This window comes from Salvelinus namaycush, chromosome 22 (genome assembly GCF_016432855.1).
Source record: "Salvelinus namaycush isolate Seneca chromosome 22, SaNama_1.0, whole genome shotgun sequence".
NCBI lineage: Eukaryota > Metazoa > Chordata > Actinopteri > Salmoniformes > Salmonidae > Salvelinus > Salvelinus namaycush.
Genome location: NC_052328.1, coordinates 978,621 through 989,985, shown reverse-complemented (window position 1 = coordinate 989,985; position 11,365 = coordinate 978,621). Strand labels below are relative to the sequence as shown.

Sequence of the window (11,365 nt, the reverse complement as noted above, 5' to 3'; positions counted from 1 at the left end):
TCTTGTCTCTCTCGCTCTTTCTCTCCCTTTCTCTCTCCCTGTCTGTCTCTTCATGCTCTGCTAAGAGCTGTTGAGTGGTGGCCCACCCAGCTGTAACAATGACTCCCAGCTCTGCTCTGCAAAACGTGTGAGAGTTGCCTGGTTAGAGGTGATCCGAGGGGGCCTCTCTCTCTCTCTCTCTCTCTCTCTCTCTCTCTCTCTCTCTCTCTCTCTCTCTCTCTCTCTCTCTCTCTCTCTCTCTCTCTCTCTCTCTCTCTCTCTCTCGCTTTCTCAATTCAAATCAATTCAAGGGGCTTTATTGGCATGGGAAACATATGTTAAGATTGCCAAAGCATGTGAAGTAGATAATATACAAAAGTGAATTAAACAATAAAAATGAACAGTAAACATTACACTCACAGAAGTTCAAAAAAAGAATAAAGACATTTCACATGTCATATTATGTCTATATACAGTGTTGTAACGATGTGCAAATGGTTAAAGTACAAAAGGGAAAATAAATGAACCTAATATGGGATGTATTCACTGGTTTTGTGGGCAGTGTGCACATAGCCTGTCTTCTCTTGAGAGCCAGGTCTGCCTACGGCGGCCTTTCTCAATAGCAAGGCAATGCTCACTGAGTCTGTACAAAGTCAAAGCTTTCCTTAAGTTTGGGTCTGTCACACTGGTCAGGTATTCTGCCACTGTGTACTCTCTGTTAACCGCCAAATAGTATTCTAGTTTGGTTGGGTCTAGTTGATTTAGTTAGGTCTAGTTGTGTTGCTGTCCTGGGGCTCTGTGGGGTCTGTTTGTGTTTGTGAACAGAGCCCCAGGACCAGCTTGCTTAGGGGACTCTTCTCCAGGTTCATCTCTCTGTAGGTGATTGCTTTGTTAAGGAAGGTTTGGGAATCGCTTCCTTCTAGGTGGTTGTAGAATTGAACGGCTCTTTTCTGGATTTTGATAATTAGCGGGTATCGGTCTAATTCTGCTCTGCATGCATTATTTGGTGTTTTATGTTGTACACGGAGAATATTTTTGCAGAATTCTGCATGCAGAGTCTCAATTTTGGTGTTTGTCCCATTTTGTAAATTCTTGGTTGGTGAGCGGACCCCAGACCTCACAACCATGAAGGGCAATGGGTTATTTAACTGATTTAGGTATTTTTAGCCAGATCCTAATTGGTATGTTGAATTAGTAGAATGCCCTTCTTGCCTTGTCTCTCAGATCGTTCACAGCTTTGTGGAAGTTACTTGTGGCTCTGATGTTTAGGCCAAGTTATGTATAGTTTTTGTGTGCTCTAGGGCAACGGTGTCTAGATGGAATTTGTATTTGTGGTCCTGGCGACTGGCGACTGGACATTATTTGGAACACCAATATTTTTGGTCTTACTGAGATTTACTGTCGGAGTCCAGGTCTGTCAGAATCTGTGCAGAAGATCTAGGGGCTGCTGTAGGCCCTCCTTGGTTGGGGACAACTCTCTCTCTCTCTCTCGCTCTCTCTCTCTCTCTCTCTCTCTCTCTCTCTCTCTCTCTCTCTCTCTCTCTCTCTCTCTCTCTCTATCTCTCTCTGCTGTAATCCTATCCCTGTCCCATCTAGGGAGGCAGCTGCCAAGTCCTGTTAATCGCAAACCATCACAACACATCACATGACTCATCTCATGTCTCAATGTGACCACGCTTTTTCCATACGGAAAATTAAAAAAACTGTGCAGAGAGACATGTTGCAATGCAGAGGTAGTGTGTGTGTGTGTGTTGGGGAGTGTGTGTGTGTGTGTGTGTGTGTGTGTGTGTGTGTTGGGGAGTGTGTGTGTATGTGTACATATGTGCGTGCCTGCGTGTGTGCCTGCGTGTGTGCCTGTGTGTGTGTGTGTGTGTGTGTGTGTGTGTGTGTGTGTGTGTGTGTGTGTGTGTGTGTGTGTGTGTGTGTGTGTGTGTGTGTGTGTGTGTGTGTGTGTGTGTATGTGTGTGTATGTGTGTGTGCTTTCAGTCCTGGCTACGTGTGTGGGTTTGTGTTTATGTGTGGTGTGATAGTGTTTAGTAGTAGGGGTCACAATCTGAGACTGTCTGGGAGCCCGAGGCTGGCGAAGGCTAATCTATGGTCTGTAGCAGTTAGGGAAGGTGTGTGTGTGTGTGTGTGTGTGTGTGTGTGTGTGTGTGTGTGTGTGTGTGTGTGTGTGTGTGTGTGTGTGTGTGTGTGTGTGTGTGTGTGTGTGTGTGTGTGTGTGTGTGTGTGTGTGTGTGTGTGTGTGTGTGTGTGTGCGTGCGTGTGTGTGTGGTTGCTGGCGCGCGCGTGCCCGTGTGTGTGTCTGTTTTAGGGACAGAGAAGAGAAGGAGTGATGAAGGAGAACAGGTCAATGTCTGTCTGACCTGGAAGCTTCTGTCTGATCCCAAATTGACCACAACGATGAGATAATCACCAGGAATTACTCTCCCTCCTTGAAACCTGATCCAGGACCAGCTAGGGCCCTGGGCTTTGGTTAAAAGTAGTGCACTATATAGGGAGTAGGGTGCAATATGGGCAGCATCCTAACATTTTACCCCCGCTGCAGAAAAGGACTAGAGAACAAGAAGACAGCTGGATCATGAAATAACAGTGTAGTGTGCTGTGTGAAGAGAGACGTATATATATACCATCATATTATATACATTAACACATGAATGGTCCTAATTCAGTCATAATATATACATTAACACATGAATGGTCCTAATTCAGTCGTATTATATACATTAACACATGAATGGTCCTAATTCAGTCATATTATATACATTAACACATGAATGGTCCTAATTCAGTCATATTATATACATTAACACATGAATGGTCCTAATACAGTCATAATATATACATTAACACATGAATGGTCCTAATTCAGTCATATTATATACATTAACACATGAATGGTCCTAACACAGTCATAATATATACATTAACACATGAATGGTCCTAATACAGTCATATTATATACATTAACACATGAATGGTCCTAACTCAGTCATAATATATACATTAACACATGAATGGCCCTAATTCAGTCATATTATATACATTAACACATGAAATTCAGCCCCATATAAAAAGTCCATATTTAGAGCGGGGAAGGGAGTGTTAGTCAGACTAAAGGGGACTACAATGTGAACTATCATCAGGCTAAAGGGGACTACACTGGGAACTATCATCAGACTAAAGGGGACTACAATGGAAACTATCATCAGACTAAAGGGGACTACAATGGGAACTATCATCAGACTAAAGGGGACTACAATGGAAACTATCATCAGACTAAAGGGGACTACAATGGAAACTATCATCAGACTAAAGGGGACTACAATGGGAACTATCATCAGACTAAAGGGGACTACACTGGGAACTATCATCAGACTAAAGGGGACTACAATGGAAACTATCATCAGACTAAAGGGGACTACAATGGGAACTATCATCAGACTAAAGGGGACTACAATGGGAACTATCATCAGACTAAAGGGGACTACAATGGGAACTATCATCAGACTAAAGGGGACTACAATGGGAACTATCATCAGACTAAAGGAGACTACAATGGGAACTATCATCAGACTAAAGGGGACTACAATGTGAACTATCATCAGACTAAAGGGGACTACAATGGAAACTGTCATCAGACTAAATGGGACTACAATGGGAACTATCATCAGACTAAAGGGGACTACAATGGGAACTATCATCAGACTAAAGGGGACTACAATGGGAACTATCATCAGACTAAAGGGGACTACAATGTGAACTATCATCAGACTAAAGGGGACTACAATGGAAACTGTCATCAGACTAAATGGGACTACAATGGGAACTATCATCAGACTAAAGGGGACTACAATGGGAACTATCATCAGAGTAAAGGGGACTACAATGGGAACTATCATCAGACTAAAGGGGACGACAATGGGAACTATCAACAGACTGAAGGGGACTACAATGGGAACTATCATCAGACTAAAGGGGATTACAATGGGAACTATAATGAGACTAAAGGGGACTACAATGGGAACTATTGTCAGACTAAAGGGGACTACAATGGGAAATATAATCAGACCAAAGGAGACTACAATGGGAACTATCATCAGACTAAAGGGGATGACAATGGGAACTATCGTCAGACTAAAGGGGACTACAATGGGAACTATCATCAGACTAAAGGGGACTACAATGGGAACTATCATCAGACTAAAGGGGACTACAATGGGAACTATTGTCAGACTAAAGTGGACTACAATGTGAACTATCGTCAGACCAAAGGGGACTACAATGGGAACTATCATCAGACTAAAGGAGACTACAATGGGAACTATCATCAGACTAAAGGGGACTACAATGGAAACTATCATCAGACTAAAGGGGACTACAATGGGAACTATCATCAGACTAAAGAGGACGACAATGGGAACTATCAACAGACTGAAGGGGACTACAATGGGAACTATCATCAGACTAAAGGGGACTACAATGGGAACTATCATCAGACTAAAGGGGACTACATTGAGAACTATCATCAGACTAAAGGGGACGACAATGGGAACTATCAACAGACTGAAGGGGACTACAATGGGAACTATCATCAGACTAAAGGGGACTACAATGGGAACTATCATCAGACTAAAGGGGACTACATTGAGAACTATCATCAGACTAAAGGGGACGACAATGGGAACTATCAACAGACTGAAGGGGACTACAATGGGAACTATCATCAGACTAAAGGGGACTACAATGGGAACTATCATCAGACTAAAGGGGACTACAATGAGAACTATCATCAGACTAAAGGGGACGACAATGGTAACTATCATCAGACTAAAGTTAGACTGCTCTCCTTGTCAATGATTAGACAGCATCACTCTGAAGTGTTTTGAGTAACCCAGTATTTTTTAAATCAATTCATAGATTTCTTTAATGCAGTATTTATTAACTGTTGTTGAAATATGATAATGAAATGCTTTAATTGCTATTTTGTCTTTGACCAATACTAATGAGGTATATTTTTGTTCTAATTTCTACACTTTAATATTCATCCCATAAAAGCCTTGGAATTGTTCAATTCTTATCTTTGTCTTTGTAATTTGTGTAAGCACTATTGATTGGAAACAAATATTAACACATTTTTCAGAAGTAGTTAATTCTGAAATAGGCTTTTTGAACTTGATGTCTAAAGAGGTCTGTAGTTTAAGCGGGAGGAGGGAATGGTATTTTTGTAAAAGTAAATGTATCTAATTGAATGGTCGTCTAGTTATTTAACCAACATTTTTTGGGGGGAGGAAATGGGTGTTAACAATCCTCCCAGCATGATTCTAGAATCAGAACAGCTCATTTAGAATTTAGAAGGTTCACACGGACCCTCCCTCCTTTTAAGTGACACACCCACTCACCAGGAATGAAAGGAATTATCTCAAATGACGGAGAGTCGACATTGGCTCCCTAGTGAGAGCGTACTGTAGAGATTCAGCACGGCGTGTTTATGTGGACCACTTTCCCTGTTTGTGAACAGATGTGAGCAGAGCAAGGAAGATATTCTCTCTCTTCTGCTGTAGACCCTGTATTGAAGAGAGGGAGACTTAAAAAGCCATTACTCAACTGTGACTCAATGAGGCCTCATGTTTCTACTAGAAAGGTCCCGGTACGTTACGGGATCAATGAAACTGATCAGCTCACTATATAGTAAAGAGAAGTATCCACCCTCAACCCTCCACATTCTCTACACTACATGTGGTAGTCACTTAAAAACGGGCCCATTCTTGGCTAGCATCCACCTTCACAATGGCTAGCATCCACCTTCACAACAGCTAGCATCCACCTTCACCACGGCTAGCATCCACCTTCACAATGGCTAGCATCCACTTTCACCACGGCTAGCATTCACCTTCACCACGGCTAGCATCCACCTTCACCACGGCTAGCATCCACCTTCACCACGTCTAGCATCCACCTTCACAATGGCTAGCATCCACCTTCACCACGGCTAGCATCCACCTTCACAATGGCTAGCATCCACTTTCACAATGGCTAGCATCCACCTTCACAATGGCTAGCATCCACCTTCACCACGGCTAGCATCCACCTTCACAATGGCTAGCATCCACTTTCACAATGGCTAGCATCCACCTTCACAACGTCTAGCATCCACCTTCACAATGGCTAGCATCCACCTTCACAATGGCTAGCACCCACCTTCACAATGGCTAGCGTCCACCTTCATAATGGCTAGCATCCACCTTCACCACGGCTAGCATCCACCTTCACCACGGCTAGCATCCACCTTCACAACGGCTAGCATCCACCTTCACAATGCAAACTACACAATTCACCAACCAGCCTAGAAACCAAAGTGTTACGACATCACAACACAGAGGTGTTTTACAGGCCTTTGGTGTTCATTGAGATGTGTCCGTAGTGTCAACAGCATCGGTGAGTCTGCGGGTTTAAAGAGAGAGTCGATCATTATTTTTCATCACAGCCAACACAAACGGGCTGTCTCAGAGGTCATCGCTCTTTAAACAAATGACTTCGTCTTCGTACTAGAAGCTGAAAATTTGCCTCCTTTAATTGCCTCCCACGCTGCCTCTCTCTCTCTCTCTCTCTCCCTCTCAGTGCCTCGCGGCGTTGCACTGCTGGGTCAAGTGGTGTTGGATTTAAAACGTCAGTTAAATGTTACATGTTGAATGGTGGCAGCAGGGCAGGAATAATGAGGACACACAGAGGAAGGATCCAGAAGGCTGACTCTGAATGGGGTTGGACATACATATAAACTGTAAGGGCTGTACGGGTCTAATGGTATGTGTAACTCTGGTGTTAAAGGGCCCTGTATCTGATGCTTTCCCATTGTGTCGTTCTGTGTGAGCCTTGCTGTTACTGTTAGTGTAGCTGGGGCCTGTATCTGATGCTTTCCCATTGTGTCGTTCTGTGTGAGCCGTGCTGTTACTGTTAGTGTAGCTGGGGCCTGTATCTGATGCTTTCCCATTGTGTCGTTCTGTGTGAGCCTCGCTGTTACTGTTAGTGTAGCTGGGGCCTGTATCTGATGCTTTCCCATTGTGTCGTTCTGTGTGAGCCTTGCTGTTACTGTTAGTGTAGCTGGGGCCTGTATCTGATGCTTTCCCATTGTGTCGTTCTGTGTGAGCCTCGCTGTTACTGTTAGTGTAGCTGGGGCCTGTATCTGATGCTTTCCCATTGTGTCGTTCTGTGTGAGCCTTGCTGTTACTGTTAGTGTAGCTGGGGCCTGTATCTGATGCTTTCCCATTGTGTCGTTCTGTGTAACTCTGCTGTTACTGTTAGTGTAGCTGGGGCCTGTATCTGATGCCTTCCCATTGTGTCGTTCTGTGTGAGCCTTGCTGTTACTGTTAGTGTAGCTGGGGCCTGTATCTGATGCTTTCCCATTGTGTCGTTCTGTGTGAGCCTTGCTGTTACTGTTAGTGTAGCTGGGGCCTGTATCTGATGCTTTCCCATTGTGTCGTTCTGTGTAACTCTGCTGTTACTGTTAGTGTAGCTGGGGCCTGTATCTGATGCCTTCCCATTGTGTCGTTCTGTGTGAGCCTTGCTGTTACTGTTAGTGTAGCTGGGGCCTGTATCTGATGCTTTCCCATTGTGTCGTTCTGTGTGAGCCTTGCTGTTACTGTTAGTGTAGCTGGGGCCTGTATCTGATGCTTTCCCATTGTGTCGTTCTGTGTAACTCTGCTGTTACTGTTAGTGTAGCTGGGGCCTGTATCTGATGCCTTCCCATTGTGTCGTTCTGTGTGAGCCTCGCTGTTACTGTTAGTGTAGCTGGGGCCTGTATCTGATGCTTTCCCATTGTGTCGTTCTGTGTGAGCCTTGCTGTTACTGTTAGTGTAGCTGGGGCCTGTATCTGATGCTTTCCCATTGTGTCGTTCTGTGTAACTCTGCTGTTACTGTTAGTGTAGCTGGGGCCTGTATCTGATGCTTTCCCATTGTGTCGTTCTGTGTGAGCCTCGCTGTTACTGTTAGTGTAGCTGGGGCCTGTATCTGATGCTTTCCCATTGTGTCGTTCTGTGTAACTCTGCTGTTACTGTTAGTGTAGCTGGGGCCTGTATCTGATGCTTTCCCATTGTGTCGTTCTGTGTGAGCCTCGCTGTTACTGTTAGTGTAGCTGGGGCCTGTATCTGATGCTTTCCCATTGTGTCGTTCTGTGTAACTCTGCTGTTACTGTTAGTGTAGCTGGGGCCTGTATCTGATGCTTTCCCATTGTGTCGTTCTGTGTGAGCCTCGCTGTTACTGTTAGTGTAGCTGGGGCCTGTATCTGATGCTTTCCCATTGTGTCGTTCTGTGTGAGCCTTGCTGTTACTGTTAGTGTAGCTGGGGCCTGTATCTGATGCCTTCCCATTGTGTCGTTCTGTGTGAGCCTTGCTGTTACTGTTAGTGTAGCTGGGGCCTGTATCTGATGCTTTCCCATTGTGCCGTTCTGTGTGAGCCGTGCTGTTACTGTTAGTGTAGCTGGGGCCTGTATCTGATGCTTTCCCATTGTGTCGTTCTGTGTAACTCTGCTGTTACTGTTAGTGTAGCTGGGGCCTGTATCTGATGCTTTCCCATTGTGTCGTTCTGTGTGAGCCTTGCTGTTACTGTTAGTGTAGCTGGGGCCTGTATCTGATGCTTTCCCATTGTGTCGTTCTGTGTAACTCTGCTGTTACTGTTAGTGTAGCTGGGGCCTGTATCTGATGCTTTCCCATTGTGTCGTTCTGTGTGAGCCGTGCTGTTACTGTTAGTGTAGCTGGGGCCTGTATCTGATGCTTTCCCATTGTGTCGTTCTGTGTGAGCCTCGCTGTTACTGTTAGTGTAGCTGGGGCCTGTATCTGATGCTTTCCCATTGTGTCGTTCTGTGTGAGCCTCGCTGTTACTGTTAGTGTAGCTGGGGCCTGTATCTGATGCCTTCCCATTGTGTCGTTCTGTGTGAGCCTTGCTGTTACTGTTAGTGTAGCTGGGGCCTGTATCTGATGCTTTCCCATTGTGTCGTTCTGTGTAACTCTGCTGTTACTGTTAGTGTAGCTGGGGCCTGTATCTGATGCTTTCCCATTGTGTCGTTCTGTGTAACTCTGCTGTTACTGTTAGTGTAGCTGGGGCCTGAACAACCTTCTACACTTGTAACCTTGTACGCTGTACACTTGTAACCTTGTACGCTGTACACTTGTAACCTTGTACGCTGTACATCAGTAACCTTGTACGTTTGTATGCTGTACATTTGTAACCTTGTACGCTGTACACTTGTAACCTTGTACGCTGTACACTTGTAACCTTGTACGCTGTACATCAGTAACCTTGTACGCTGTACACTTGTAACCTTGTACGCTGTACATTTGTAACCTTGTACGCTGTACATGTGTAACCTTGTACGCTGTACACTTGTAACCTTGTACGCTGTACATCAGTAACCTTGTACGCTGTACACTTGTAACCTTGTACGCTGTACATCAGTAACCTTGTACGCTGTACACTTGTAACCTTGTACGCTGTACATCAGTAACCTTGTACGCTGTACACTTGTAACCTTGTACGCTGTACATCAGTAACCTTGTACGCTGTACACTTGTAACCTTGTACGCTGTACATTTGTAACCTTGTACGCTGTACATGTGTAACCTTGTACGCTGTACATCAGTAACCTTGTACGCTGTACATTTGTAACCTTGTACGCTGTACATTTGTAACCTTGTACGCTGTACATGTGTAACCTTGTACGCTGTACACTTGTAACCTTGTACGCTGTACATCAGTAACCTTGTACGCTGTACATTTGTAACCTTGAACGCTGTACATCAGTAACCTTGTACGCTGTACATCAGTAACCTTGTACGCTGTACATCAGTAACCTTGTACGCTGTACATTTGTAACCTTGTACGCTGTACACTTGTAACCTTGTACGCTGTACATTTGTAACCTTGTACGCTGTACATGTGTAACCTTGTACGCTGTACACTTGTAACCTTGTACGCTGTACATCAGTAACCTTGTACGCTGTACATGTGTAACCTTGTACGCTGTACATTTGTAACCTTGTACGCTGTACATTTGTAACCTTGTACGCTGTACATTTGTAACCTTGTACGCTGTGAGTTTGTAACCTTGTACACTGTATACCTGTATGTCTTGTCCACTATCATGGCTATTTCAGGCGCCAGCCTTGTAGCCTACTTCCTTCCCAATAGAAAAGGGTGCAGCTGTTTATCAGTCCTATAGCTGTCTGTTCCTCTTCTCTTCTGTCTTCCCAATAGAAAAGGGCGCAGCTGTTTATCAGTCCTGTAGCTGTCTGTTCCTCTTCTCTTCTGTCTTCCCAATAGAAAAGGGTGCAGCTGTTTATCAGTCCTATAGCTGTCTGTTCCTCTTCTCTTCTGTCTTCCCAATAGAAAAGGGTGCAGCTGTTTATCAGTCCTATAGCTGTCTGTTCCTCTTCTCTTCTGTCTTCCCAATAGAAAAGGGTGCAACTGTTTATCAGTCCTATAGCTGTCTGTTCCTCTTCTCTTCTGTCTTCCCAATAGAAAAGGGTGCAGCTGTTTATCAGTCCTATAGCTGTCTGTTCCTCTTCTCTTCTGTCTTCCCAATAGAAAAGGGTGCAGCTGTTTATCAGTCCTATAGCTGTCTGTTCCTCTTCTCTTCTGTCTTCCCAATAGAAAAGGGTGCAGCTGTTTATCAGTCCTATAGCTGTCTGTTCCTCTTCTCTTCTGTCTTCCAAATAGAAAAGGGTGCAGCTGTTTATCAGTCCTGTAGCTGTCTGTTCCTCTTCTCTTCTGTCTTCCCAATAGAAAAGGGTGCAGCTGTTTATCAGTCCTATAGCTGTCTGTTCCTCTTCTCTTCTGTCTTCCCAATAGAAAAGGGTGCAGCTGTTTATCAGTCCTATAGCTGTCTGTTCCTCTTCTCTTCTGTCTTCCCAATAGAAAAGGGTGCAACTGTTTATCAGTCCTATAGCTGTCTGTTCCTCTTCTCTTCTGTCTTCCCAATAGAAAAGGGTGCAGCTGTTTATCAGTCCTATAGCTGTCTGTTCCTCTTCTCTTCTGTCTTCCCAATAGAAAAGGGTGCAGCTGTTTATCAGTCCTATAGCTGTCTGTTCCTCTTCTCTTCTGTCTTCCCAATAGAAAAGGGTGCAGCTGTTTATCAGTCCTGTAGCTGTCTGTTCCTCTTCTCTTCTGTCTTCCCAATAGAAAAGGGTGCAGCTGTTTATCAGTCCTATAGCTGTCTGTTCCTCTTCTCTTCTGTCTTCCCAATAGAAAAGGGCGCAGCTGTTTATCAGTCCTGTAGCTGTCTGTTCCTCTTCTCTTCTGTCTTCCCAATAGAAAAGGGTGCAGCTGTTTATCAGTCCTATAGCTGTCTGTTCCTCTTCTCTTCTGTCTTCCCAATAGAAAAGGGTGCAGCTGT

General features: G+C 44.5%; 1 protein-coding gene across 1 annotated transcript in view; it reads left to right on the top strand.

Annotated features, from left to right (window-relative positions):
- LOC120066970 (transcription factor COE3-like) overlaps positions 1-11,365 on the top strand; it is a 147,398-nt gene that overhangs the window by 73,129 nt on the left and 62,904 nt on the right. The window lies entirely within an intron of this gene.